Genomic DNA, 12,702 nt, shown 5'->3' with positions numbered 1-12,702 from the left:
CAACCACTGCAAAACACATAAACCCTGCTCCCTCCTGCTCTCTCTCTCTCTCTCTCTCCCTCTCCCTCCCGCTCTCTCCCTCTCCCTCCCGCTCCCTCCCTCTCTCTCTCTCCCTCTCCCTCCCGCTCCCTCCCTCTCCTCCCGCTCTCTCTCCCTCTCTCTCTCTCTCTCTCTCTCTCCCTCTCCCTACCGCTCTCTCCCTCTCCCTCCCTCCCGCTCCCTCCCTCTCTCTCTCTCTCTCTCTCTCCCTCTCCCTCTCTCTCTCTCTCTCCCTCTCCCTCCCGCTCCCTCCCTCTCTCTCTCTACTTCTCCTTCTGAATCTCTCTCAATTCAATTAAATTCAAAAAGCTTTATTGGCATGACTATTCTCTCTCTCTCGCCTTATCTTTCTTTCTCCTTCTCTGTCTCCCTCTCCTTTTCAATCTCTCTCCTTCTCTTTCCCCATCTCTCTCTCCTTTTTCATCTCTCTCTCCATCTCTCTCTCTCCTCCTCTCTCTCTCTCTCCCTCTCTCTCTCTCCCTCCCTTTCCATCTCCCTTTCCATCTCTGTCTCACTTATCCTACTGCTCCAAATTAACTACAAAACACACTTTAATTAAGAGAGAAAAAAATTGTGTGATGAATATAAGCTCAGATCATAATATCCTTTTTTTCTCACTGCCTTTTTTTTAAATCTGCAACAGCAGGTCATTCAGCCAAAGGGATGATAATTCTCTGACTAAAAAGACCAATAACACATACCTAAAACCAGTATATGATATGTTCTGTTTAATCATAAAATATTCTACACAAGTCGAGGGGTGAAAGAATAAGCTGATTCACATGAGAATCTCAATTCTCATATTCACTAATTCTGATTCAATTCACACCTTCAAATTGGCCATGCCGCCATTCTTAGCACAAAGCCGTCGATCCTGAAGCAGCCCTTTGCGCTGAATATAGAAGCAATTTTGAATCATGAATTGATTTGAAGCAAGAATAATAAAAAAAAAAATGGAATTGTGACCCCGAGAATTGAAATCGAATCGGACATACCAAAAGTTTCCCACCCCTAATTAGTACTTAATACTAACGTACCAGAACTATTAATTGAGATACACTATTAGGGACCAGAGACAAACCAACCTCCTTAGCCCGCCTCTGTTCATTGGACTGTTGATATGCAGGTATTCAACCCGCTGTATGATTTAAATACATGGGCCCCTACGCTAAATGACTTTATTCTCAGTTGGTTCCTTCCTGTTTTCTGTGGTGTGAACCTCTCTGCTGGCAGCGTTGCCAGATTGGGCCAGATTTCCAGCGGGAAATCTGGCCCAATCTGGCAACGCTGCCGGGTTGCCCCTGTGGTGCAGCGGGACGGAGCAGAGCTCTGATTGGTCAACCGATTGGTCAATGCAAGCGCAATGCGTTTCCACTGGGTCACAGCACAGGCCTCTCCTGTGAACGATACAGGTATCTATGGACAGAGCTTCGACCAATCACACATCATATACGAGGCTAAGCTTGACAAAGATACAAACCTGCCTTTGGACAAGACAGCAACATACATATGGAGTAGTCAGCTCGAACTACGCACCCGTGAGCAGACTGAGGAACTAGAATTATGAACTCATTACAGTGAAAAGGAAGAAAGGCAGATCAGTAGTCGAGCCGGTCAGGGAGAACTGCAAAACACGCTTTCCTTCCTGAGCTGAGCTGGTGACTTCGTCCTACTGAGATTAGCATTAGCACGGGCCATTAGCTGGACATCTTTCACTGCTTTTAATAGCTCAGTGGTCTGCGCCTGGAGGGTCCATTCACAACCTTTACTCCCGCCAAGGACTGAAATATGCCGGACTGCGGTTTCCGAACTGGACTATGTGTACACACAGGCATGTGGAGAACACACACACACGTTTTGAATTGGAATTTGAGGAGGTGTTGGTGAACGTGTGTTTGTTTGAGATCTGAGGCACCACTGGGATAACGCACACGAGTTGTGTTGGTTTAGAGTGAACTGAGAGACAGGGAATGTGGAGACATGTTTGTTGTTTTTGCTTCTTCCAACTGTGAAAAAATATAAATATAAATGTAGAACAGGTTGTGCCAGCCGCCCGAGGTAGATCAGTCGGATCCGGATAAGAAACGGTGCCGTTTTGGTGTTTGCTTTGATACAGACTTTGTGCTTCATGTACGGTTGTTTGAGTAGCCTTTTCCCCACAGAGGAAGACACTGATAAGGGCCAGACTCAGAACGGTCCGTTGTGAAAAGGGGAGAGGATGTGCCCTTGTTCCAAAATAAAAGGCTTGCTACATTACATGATGGAAAACAAGACATTTTCCATCCATACATGCACACACACACACACACACACACACACACACACACACACACACACACACACACACACACACACACACACACACACACACAGGGTCCAACATGTGCCCTCAGTATGTTGTCTTTCACCTGCCAGAGGGACAGTATCTGACGGCCAAATTATCGTTTGATACGTAACCCTTTGCCTTTCTGTTCATGTTGGACCCTGCTCACCCACAAAGGCAAACATGCACACGCACTAACACACAAGCACAAGGTTTAAGAATAAGCCACTCTCTTATGATGATACAAAAAGATTATGATGCATGCTGTGCTCATCTTGTTGGTTTAAGGAGTCCTGCTGTTTCTTCTTGGGGTCTCTGATCTCTTTGAGGACTGAAGTCGATAGCAGCCCACCAGATGAGACCAGGTCTCAGGGTTACTCGTTAGTAGAGCCTGCTTACTGGTGGGGCTGAAGTGGTTAGCCCTGGGACACACACACTCGCGCAATCATATAGACGGTGGGAGGGAACAGAGAGAAACAACGGCAGAGTAAGAGAAATAAGACAAAGTAACGGACATGAGGGGAGAGACGGAGAGAGAAGGAGAGGAAGGAAGGAAGTCCTACAAGGGACTCATTCTTTAATCAAATTTGCATCCTCATATATCCATATATATGAGAGACACACACACACACATAGAAAGACTAGTAAACAAGTAGAATAACTCTGGCGGTCAATAGCCCAGTCAGCACTTTAGTGAACGACTCATAATGGAGATGGAGAAGTGGATGCGCACTTCAGACTCCTCTCTCCTCACCCCAACCCCCCCTTCTTCCTCCTCCTCCTCCTCCCTCCACACCCCCTCCCCTCCTCCCCCTCTCCTCCCCCTCTCCTCTCCCCGGCCTCCCCCTCTTCCTTCCCTCTGCTCCAAGAGGACAATAATACTTGTTCCCCACAGGGCCACATGCAAGCATGCACATACACACACATACACACCGGCCAGAGAGACGGACGGACGGACGGACGACAAGAGAGACAGACGGACAGACAGAGGCGTACACATACACACACACGCACCCAAGCATGCACACGCACACGCACACGCACACACACGCACACAGACACACACACACATCACAGACACACACACACACACACACACAAACACACACGCGTGTGCACACACGCGTGCACACCCACCCCACTAAGGCCACTTCCTCCTGTCTCATAACTTTAGATTCAGAACGTACCCAAACGTAAACAGCCAATAAAAACCAGAGGAAGTCCGCCGGGGTCATGTGGCTACGGAGGTCAGAGGTCAACAAGCTCTCTGAAAGCCCCCCCGGTGACAGGAGGACGAACGGGGTGCTGGCGGGAAATAAAGCACCACGAAGAAACGTCCGTCGCTCTGTCGGTCGGACGGACGACTTGTAAACACAGAAGCACGCGGGCGGAGACCAGCCAGGAAACCGCTTTCACCTCCACGTCGGGCGACGCCCTTCCCAGCTGGAAGGAACGAGGGCTGGAAGAGACTCGTCTGGACCAGCGATGCATTCGTCTATCTGTTGTTAAATGGACTGCATTTATACCGCGCTTTTCTAACCGGTTGCCACTCATAGAGCTTTACGATAATGCCTCACATTCACCCATTCATGCACACATTCACACACCGACGGCGGAGTCGGCCACGCAGGGCGACAGCCAGCTCGTCAGGAGCAGAGAGGGTGAGGCGCCTCGCTCAGGAACACCTCGACAATCAGCTAGGAGGAGCCGGGGATCGAACTAGCAACTTCCAGTTACCAGCCAACCCGCTCTACCTCCTGGCCATCGTACCACTCAATATGTTTGCTACTATGTTTCTTAAGGGTCTTTATAGCTCTACAGACTAGACAGTTGGTTCATCTGAAAGACGCTCTTGATAGATGTGTCTGCCGAACGAGTATATTTAAACGTACTAATGATGCCCCTGGCTGACATCTCTCTGGGTGTTGTGGATCGCAAGTCATATATTTGCAATCGTCTGCCGCTTGTCTTTCTGTTGATCTAATATCACTGCCTTCACTCCCCCTACGAGTTTTATGATTACTTACAACGTTGGGTTGTGCAAATGATAAGGCGTTATAATGTGTGGTTTGTTTGTTTCATCACATTTCAAATCAGCATTGTGTAACCCAGACAGTTCTTATCCAATGCTACATTTCCTCCACTTCGCGTATTGCTAGGGAAGGCAGCATCTCTAGCTAGCACTGCATCCAAATGTCTCTCAGTGGGAGGGCCGGATCTGCCAGTCGACAGAGGAGAAGGTCTGAAGCTGCCGAGGGACTGGCAGTGTGTTCTGCAGCACTGCGCTCACTGGGTATCTGTCCAACAGGGGAGGGTCTCCTCTGTTGGTCCTGAGAGCGGTCCTGCCGCTCTCAGGACCAACAGAGTCGCTCACTGTCTTCCGAAAAAGACCCAAGACTCACCTGTTCAGAGTCCTTCCTCGACACTGCATAGCCACCCTCCCCCTTCTGGCCACCATTGTACACCGTGTTGTATTGTATTGTATTATAGTACTTAACTGTGTAGCAACTGCAGTAGCTGCTGCTATCATGGCTGTAACACGGGGAATGGGTCAGCCTAGCGATTGTTGCACTTGCACTTGGTTCTATGAACATCCTTTCTGTATCGACAGCGATATATTGATGCACTTCTTATGACAAATGTACTTATTGTAAGTCGCTTTGGATAAAAGCGTCTGCTAAATGAAATGTAAATGTCTCAATGGTGTGATCCATGGCTCCATAGCATAAGTTCAAGCCTGCGTTCTAGACCAATAATTCTGGAATATCCAAGCAAGAACTTGTTATGATTCTTAATGATGTTGAAATAGCATAGATATGGCGGCAACAGTGTCCTTTGTGGACTTCTAGAACATGCAAATAAACGAGCAGCAGCTTATACTCCTAACAACCGATAGAGACCAGCGTCGACAACACACGCACACCCCAAATGCATTCCCAGAGTACACACACGGGCGCCGCCGGTGAATAACAGCATAACGACACTAATGCACGGGGCTTGGCGGCCGGGTTCGGCGGTGGATGTTTGGGGAGGGGCTGAGGTGGAACACATCAACAAAAGGTTAATGGCGGCCGCACAGCGGATGGAGATCAGTGCCCTATCTCTGGTCCAAAACACGGTAACGAGGTGAGCATCGACGTGGCGAGAGAGGGGTGCTTTGATGTTTACAGACATGGTTCTGTTTCCCTGTGGGCCCAGTGCAGCGCGTCTCTCTCTCTGGGCAGTCAGCACATCTATAGATCTATAGATCTAGGAGTATGGACCCCCTATGGCCTTGCATTACGGATCCTTTCAATGTAAACACCGGATGCATTAGGGCGGAGCGATACCTCCTCTTCCTGCAGGAAGGCCGTTGACCACTCACAGGCCTCTGATGAGCTCCCGAACCGAACTGCACTTAGTGTGGTGGTCTCCTAGCATGACCTTTGGGATAACACAATGCATCTTTATATTGCTCTCAACCATGGTATATGTGTGTGCGCGCGTGAGTGTGTGTGCGCATGCATCGGTTAGTGTGTGCTTGTCTGTGTGTAGATGTTTCCGTGTGTGTGTGTGTGTGTTTGTGTGTTTAAGTGTTCTTTTTATTTTAGGCAGTGAGGTTATGCGCCGGGGCAAACAGCAGAAGGTCTCTGCTTCTTATGAATGATCAATCGGGCTTTTGATATCATGCCCTGTGAGAAGATTGATGAGCATCACGGGGGCTAAGTGCACACACACTCTATCACATGCGCGCACACACAAATGTGAAGGAAATGTGCAGTGTCACCAGCTGACACGCCCACACACAGAGCGTCCGCGAGGCCTTCTGCGCGTTGTTACCATAAGTACCAAGGAAGGATCAGAAGATGACAGGGGGAGAGAACAAGAGGCGCCTCCTGTGACTGTGACACACATCCCATAATACTTCGTATAACAACACCGGCGCCAAGATCTGCCCAGTCGCGGCTCGGCTATCACAACACGGTGCGCTCCCCTCCTCCCTACCTGCCCCCCCCCCCCCCCCTCCCCTCCCCCGGGGTGGGGGGGGGTTCAAGTGCTTCTCGGTAATGGGCTCGGATCCATCACTCCCCGTGCGACCCGACGCGCGCCTCCCGCGCTGAACCCCGCCGCGGCGCTAATGGTTCGGCGGACTCTGGCGGCCGCTCGCGAGCTCCGGCGTGATTAGCGTTGGGGTCGGCCGCACCCGCTGACCTCAGTGAGGTTCAGGAAGAAGGTCAATCCTCGACAGGGGCGGTGTTGGTGTGAATGAGTTGAAAACGCCTCCAGCAGATATAGACGAGGCTCTGACTCACGTGAATCTAAAGGAGGCTGTACGTCCTGCAAGAAGACCAAATATAACCTGCATCGCGGTGTAGAAGGAGCCAGAATCTCAGAGAACATCTCTGGCTTCAGTCCGCCCTGGAATCGACGAGCTGCTTCCCCCCCCCTCCCCCCCCGCCCCCCCGATCAAAACAGAACGCATAAAAGAATTTCTTAGCAGCAGCTGTATTCTTTTACTCATTATAAATAACCTGCATCGAACAAAACAGCGCGTCACACGCACCTCGCACACACAGCCTTTGCACGCATCATATCGCGCGTGATTCACGCAACCGCAGCGCAAGCTCAACCCTCTCTGGTTGAGCCTCTGAATCCCTGCCAGGCCTTCCTGGGTGGAGTAGTCCTGCACATGTGGGCCTGAGAGATAAGGCGGCGCAGGAACTGACAGGCGGGTCGGCGACCCGCAGCTCATCTCAACACTCACACATCGCAGCAGCGCGTTTATAACGGGCGGGATCTATCCAAATGTCCCGGGTGGGGAAGGGTTCTTCTCACTGCGGCCACAACGACCACGTACGTTGCGTTGCTGGGCGGTTGTGTTTCAGCAGCGCACTGATAGCTGTGTTGTAGTAGCGCTGTGATACACCTTCACACACCCAATGGGGGGGGGGGGGGTATCCACTGAGCAGTGTCATTGAGCCAAGCATGGAGAGGTGCCGGCAGGTTAACACGTCACATCATGTTGGGACGCGAACCAATGACTTCCGTAGGCACCGACCTGGCAGTCGCGACGTGATTGGTGGGAGTGGATCAAAGGCAGGGTGCTTTGGCCTTTACTCAACTAACACACACGTAACGGACTCGCACAAACGCACACACAAACACACACACGCGCGCAAATGCACAAACCTGACACACGCACATATTGAACCAACCCCTCGACAAACACACAAGCCACACACGTGCATATAGACACACACATTCAGGCACGTATCAGAACCCAACACATACAAGACAAACGGCACACATTCACACACACACACACACACACACACGTCACACACACACACACACACACACACACACACACACACACACACACACACACACACACACACACGCTGTGTGTAGCTGACATGACCCAGGGCAGCCCCCTGTGAGCGCCTCTCTACTCACACGCCCCAATGATAGTAGGGGTGGGGGGGGTGGTAGCAAACTACCCCGCCCCCCCCCCCCCCAAGCAGCTCACAATGCCCAGGATGTCAGCTGGCGGCCGACCGTTCCACCGGATCCAGCCCAGTGTGCGGAAACACAAAAAGGCACCGATCCCGTTCCCGACCGTCGGCCCCCGCTCTCCACCGGGTTTGATCGTGTTGTCGCTCTCTTTTCCCCCTTGCACGGTTCCTCCTCGTGTTGTTTCGAAAAAGAAGGCGGCTGGAGAGTGAACACGTGGGCTAATCTCATCCTGCACCAGAGTGGGTTCAGCCACCTGGGAGGGTGATCACCACGGCTCGCTGTCCTTCAGATAGAGCGATTCTGTCTGTTGCAGAGGAGCCGTTCTGATCCCAACACTGACACGCTAGGAGGCTAACGCGAGGAGGCTAACGCTAGGAGGCTAACGCTAGGAGGCTAATGCTAGGAGGTTAATGCCAGGAGGCTAGCGCTAGGAGGCTAACGCTAGGAGGCTAACGCTAGGAGGCTAACGCTAGGAGGCTAGCGCTAGGAGGCTAGCGCTAGGAGGCTATCGCTAGGAGGCTAACGCTAGGAGGCTAACGCTAGGAGGCTAATGCTAGGAGGTTAATGCCAGGAGGTTAATGCCAGGAGGCTAGCGCTAGGAGGCTAAAGCTAGGAGGCTAGTGCTAGGAGGCTAACGCTAGGAGGCTAACACTAGGAGGCTAACGCTAGGAGGTTAATGCTAGGAGGCTAATGCTAGGAGGTTAATGCCAGGAGGCTAACGTTAGAAGGCTAGCGCTAGGAGGCTAGCACTAGGAGGCTAATGCTAGGAAGTTAATGCTAGGAGGCTAGTGCTAAGCCCACATTGTCACACCGCACCCATGTCAACGACTTAAGCACACCCAAAGAGACGGAGGACTTCACTCTTTGAATCACACGTTTACATGCCGGACATCGTTAGAATTCGTCCCTTCGTTCCGAGAGAACCGGCTTAAACTGCAGGCAACATCCGGTTTCCCGCACAGAGTGGTTTGGTTTCTGTGTTGCTAGCTCAATGCTACATGTGGTCGTTTTAAAGAAACATTAAAAGGATCCTCAAACTATAAGCATATAAGCCACGAGCATATTTTACAACCAAGGTTAATAGTGGAAGGATCAATAAAATCACAACTACCATTAGAGAAAGAGTGAGGCAATATTCATTATTCATATCTCTAATGTGGACTATAGAAGCCCCCCCCCCCCAGCAATAAATATATAAATACATGTACAACACCAATGACTCAGATGGTATGGCATGTTTTACAGAATCCTTATTCTTTGACAATAAACTGCCAAATTCAAAATGAAGCATCTCCCTTTTAGGGGTTCCGCGAGCTATTACATCATTTATTTCCTCCATACCTGACTTAGTTATTCTGGGATTTGAGGCAGTAATCCATTTTACTTTGTCAGCTCGTATTACTCAAAACGTTTAGCTCGAAAGTAGCTGGAGGGGGGGAGAGGGATGTGAGGGGGGGGGGGGGGGGGGGGGTCCTGGCTAGGGTCTATCATGCTTCTCTCGAATATAAATAAGTGTGTGTGTGTGTGTGTGTGTGTGTGTGTGTGTGTGTGTGTGTGTGTGTGTGTGTGTGTGTGTGTGTGTGTGTGTGTGTGTGTGTGTGTGTGTGCGTGTGGTCGAGGCTTTTGTCACGGAACCTGTTGTTGACAATGGTCAACAATGATGTCCTTCTGTGTGTTCCCGTCAGATATGAGGGGCAGACACTCTGGAGAATTCCCAGACACAATGGTGGACTCAGAGGAAAACAAATAAATATTGTCTCTCCAGGTGCGGCTCACAACACTTTTGCTTCTAAAGTCCCGGGACATTTTCAGAAATAAAGAAAAATAACGGAATACATCCCGGCATGTGCTGTTGAGACAGTAACTCATTAGGCCGATATTTATGCATAGGATTTGGAACACAAAATAATATGCGTCTACATAGAGGTGTTCCATGGTTTGGGATTCCTCTACTCCGGGAGGAGAGTGCATTCCTTTCAGCAGTATGTCATGACCGCGTCTTATCAGCCCCGACCACGCCATGTTGGAACACACGCCTCTCACAGCACAACGCAACACACCGCTCAGCTCACACACTTTAATGCCTGCTGCCTGTATTAAAAACAGCTACTGCCAAGCCTAACCTCACGGCCATTGTGAGTCCTGGCGCCCCGCAACGACGAGGCCAAAAACCCAGACCCCCTCCCCAAATAACGCTCGCCTCGCAACACAAATGGACCGGACTGATTGCCTGCGCCGATGCATCATCAACACATGCAATCAGTAAACACACAGACGGTCGTGATGCACCTGTCGGCCTCGCGCCGCGGGGAGCCATCCTGCCGTCAGGCACACACACACACACACACACACACACACACACACACACACACACACACACACACACACACACACACACACACACACACACACACACACACACACACACGCACACACACACACGGTGCATACATACACACATTTACACAGCGATGGCGGTTATTACCGGAGACACGAGACCTGTGATATGACAGCTCTATCGATCTGAAAGGTGGTCGTCGTTAAAGCTTTGGTTCTCCCTCCCTGTCTCCACGATGCCTCAAATTTCCGCTCATAACCCCACGCTGTTCCTCTCGCGTTCCCCCCCAGAGCCCCTTTATATATAAAACCCCTCCAGCCTCTCCTCGCGCCGGTCTCTCGAGGTCTGGATGCTGACGGCCGGGATGCGACCACCGCCTCCAGCCCCGCGCGCCACACCGGAACGGGTCACCGGGGCCGGAGCCTAACGCATGGTGGGCCGACTAACGGTAAACCGGGACTCACTCAGTAGAAGGTCCCGTTCGCTGTCCACACCGCGGGGGTCTTCCACAGAACGCTCGCGCCTCGCCGTCCGCGGTTGTTTATTTCTCGGTGTCTCTCGTCGCCGCCCCTCCTCGCGCCTCTCTTCTCCTCGAGCTGCTGCGGGCTCCTGGCGCGCGCTGCTGCTCGCCGATGAGGTGATGCCGTCACGCCCGGTCGGATCGTGGGGAGATCGAGCTGTCCGTTATTTCCCCCCTCGATACTCTGGATGGAGCGATGCTGCCTTTTGGACCCTCGCGCGGCGTTCACTAGTAGCGCGTGAAACGACGTGCTTTTCGGTGTCCGCCTCTCCTGATGCAGTACCCTAAAGGCCCACCGGGGGCGCTGTCTGGAGCTGGTGATGTGCAGTAGGCTGTTAGAGAGTCGTCAGGAGCCGTTAGTAGGCCTACTGTACGGCGTCTAAGAGACGAAATTAATATGTAGAGAGAGACGAGATGGAGAGATATAGGGGGCCCTGTGCCGGAGCAGCGGACTGATATGGGGGTACGGGGGGGGTAAGGCTGGCTCCAGCCCAGCCTTGGCAGGGCAGGCTTACAACAATTTGAGTCCATCCGAGCACCCAATCAAATCAGAGCGTCCAGGCCGCCGTCTGCTCCACTCCGCCCTCTGCTGGCCAAAAGGTGCAATCCCCAAAAAGCTTGTGTGGATTTATTTTAACCAGCAAATTAACAGAATTTGCCCTTATCCTCAAAACCGCTTCCCCGGGCCACATTGACCAGCTCTGAGGGGGGGGGGGGGGGGGATCCCGAGGCGTTCCCAGGCCAGGGTGGAGTTATAATGTCTCTCCACCGAGGCCTGGGTCTTCCCCGAGGTATCCTCCTCCCCACTGAACGCGTCTGAGTTCCTCCCAGGGAGGGGCCCAGTGCACCTCAGCTGACTCCTGTCTAAGCGGGGGAGCAGCGGCTCTACTCCGAGTTCCTCCTGGATGGCTGAGCTCTCTCGTCTCAGCCACCCCTCTCTCGTCCTTTCGGTCATCACAGAATTTGCGATCTATATTCCCGATTAAATAAAGGGTATGGATGTTGTTGCGTTTTTTTTATTTTTTTGCTGCGTTGTAATTTATATAATTGCTAATGCTGCCAACATATGAAGACCACGCGTTTCAACAATAGGTCTTCACATACGGCCATCGTCCAGCAGAGGGCGCCCGTCTTCTTCGTTTAACGTTAAACTGCCGTTGATGGTCATTTGGTGGTCGATGTTGTTCTTCACGCAATACTTCTCATGCTGAATAGTTAATGTTAACGAATATATTTTCTATATTTCTATTTCCTTGTTTTTATATGCTTTTGTATGATATATAAATATGAAAAACTCTAATTATATTGGGACCCTATTGGTCTGAAGGCTAGTAAAGGCAATTTATCATAGAAGACTTTATGTAATAGTTGTTGAAATTGTTTTTAGATTTTCATAGCATTTAATCAATCAAATGCTATTTGAAAAAAAACAAAAATCGTGTATCCTTGACATCCTTCATGTATTAAGCCCTTCCAATATTTCTTTAGACCCGAATTAATTGATTGGACTGTCTACCTGTCTGTCTACCCACCTACTTACCCGGCTTCTCTTTCAGTGCACTTATGGTCAGAGTGCCTTGCATCCGCAAAGCTAGGCAGAGCTATCGCTAAAGCTAGCAAGCTAGTCTTGTGTTTTTGGGGCGTGGCCTCTGAGGCTGAAGGGAGGGGTGGGGCTTTCAGTTGGATCCTCTAACTCTGGCTGGTTTCTCAAAATTACCTGCCTAGCTTGTGTGTGTGTGTGTGTGTGTGTGTGTGTGTGTGTGTGTGTGTGTGTGTGTGTGTGTGTGTGTGTGTGTGTGTGTGTGTGTTTCCTTGTGTGTGTGTGTGTGTGTGTGTGTGTGTGTGTGTGTGTGTGTCTATCTGTCATAAACACAACAGTCAGAAGATGTCCAAGCTATTTTTTTTAAGATCTAAAATAGATTTATTTCTTCTCATAAACCAAGAAGCGAGGAGCTTTTACTGACTGCTGAGAGCAACACAGCCAGA

General features: G+C 50.8%; 1 protein-coding gene across 1 annotated transcript in view; it reads right to left on the bottom strand.

Annotated features, from left to right (window-relative positions):
• The window catches only part of LOC132457199 (paralemmin-1-like), a 25,275-nt gene that overhangs the window by 6,367 nt on the left and 6,206 nt on the right, over window positions 1–12,702 (bottom strand). The gene's annotated exons all lie outside the window — the stretch shown is intronic.

This window comes from Gadus macrocephalus, chromosome 5 (assembly GCF_031168955.1).
Source record: "Gadus macrocephalus chromosome 5, ASM3116895v1".
NCBI lineage: Eukaryota > Metazoa > Chordata > Actinopteri > Gadiformes > Gadidae > Gadus > Gadus macrocephalus.
Note: the sequence above shows the minus strand (reverse complement) of the source record. Positions and strands in the feature narration are given on the sequence as shown.